We start from the raw sequence: 1,573 nt of genomic DNA, 5'->3' as shown, positions 1-1,573 counted from the left end.
CGGCTGCTATGGTGAAGCAAAAATGGGAAAACTGAATGTTGGAAATTTGGAATGGACTGGAATGGTCCATTGTGATGCAGCAACAAGGTTATGTTTGAGTCATAACCATGAACCATGGAGATGAATGTGGGTTTATTTTATTTTTTAACAAATCATGTAATAAACTGAAGATGTGGGGTATATGGGAGGGGCGGGGGGGTGGTAGTTATCAGCAGGGGAAGCAATGTTGTATTGGTTTGTCTTGCTTGGCGAAAACAAAGAAGAAATCACAACAACTTGTTACACAAGACGAGAAATTCTTACAAATGAAAGTCACATGAAAGTTCAAATTATACTATATCATGTTGAATCATCCTGTTTCTATATGAGCCCCATTTATACCGTACATACTGAGGCCAAATGAATGGATGTTTTAAGCTAAACGATGGTACAGTATATTTGTTTGTAATTTTTATATGTTATTTTGCTTCAGTGACAGTGCACTTTCCATGAAGACCAGAATACAGTGGTGTTAGTCAAGATTTTGTAGATAAAATTGATATTAAAACATACTGTTATGACACACTCCAGCTGTGGAAAATGTTTCATCTTCATTGCATTTTGTTATAATTTAAAGGTGTTTAGAATCATAAAGGTATTATGTAATTATGTAACATTAGCCCCTTTTACACACCTGTTCAAGACGGGAATGTTGTGGCGTTATTCCACCCTCGCATTATGTACAAAACATACAAACAAGGAATGGGTTGGCATTGTAGTTCTGCCTTCAAGCCGGCAGAAGAGGAAGTAACACAGCTGAATCGTCCTCTGTGTAGCAATCTTGAATTGGCATGGTGAGACCGGGGTATGATGTCATAATGTTTGCAACCAGCCAGCGGAGGATTTGACCATGTCTGAAGAATAAACAGACTACCTAATGTCTTTGTATACAGTGTCTAAGGTCAACGGAATTTTCTGCCTTGAACTGCTCCATGGTTCTCTTCAATATCTCCTCCAACCTAGTTCTGATTGCAAGAACACATTGCTCACAGAACTCGGCCATTTTAAGATTTAAGATTCTAAGAGTGTGCAGCGCTAGCATACGCACCGCAACACTCACCATCAACCCGCCATTATTCTTTAGAAAGTGATGTAAATTCCTGATGCCAATGTTTAACGCCACACTACACGGCTGACACAATTGTGTTACACGTCACGCCTTTGTTTCCGGCATTAAGCGGGCTTTGTTTGGCTGTGTGTGAGAAAGCAAAGCTAGCATAATGACAGATCTTCTTTACGGCGATATTGCGAAGATCTCTGTGTAAAAGGGGCTATTGCCATAGAGTGTTTAAAATATGTAGGGGAGAGCCGGGTCGATTGAAACACGGGACGAATGAAACACAGTGATTTTCTCGAAAACCATGCAAGTCTGACATGTCAAATTTTGTCACTACGTTCAGCATGCAAGACTGACCAACCCCAGGAAAGCTTGTGTATTGACGTCTATCCGTTCGATTGTTATCCCGCAAACCTGTTTTTGAGTGCGCTAAGTAAAATCTTTCGTCTGGTATTTTTTTGTAATAAACAGTTTTTT

The sequence above is a fragment of the Micromesistius poutassou genome (genome assembly GCF_964030765.1).
Source record: "Micromesistius poutassou genome assembly, chromosome: 9".
Classification (NCBI taxonomy): domain Eukaryota; kingdom Metazoa; phylum Chordata; class Actinopteri; order Gadiformes; family Gadidae; genus Micromesistius; species Micromesistius poutassou.
The sequence above is the reverse complement of the archived record's forward strand: the minus strand, read 5'-3'. Positions refer to the sequence as shown.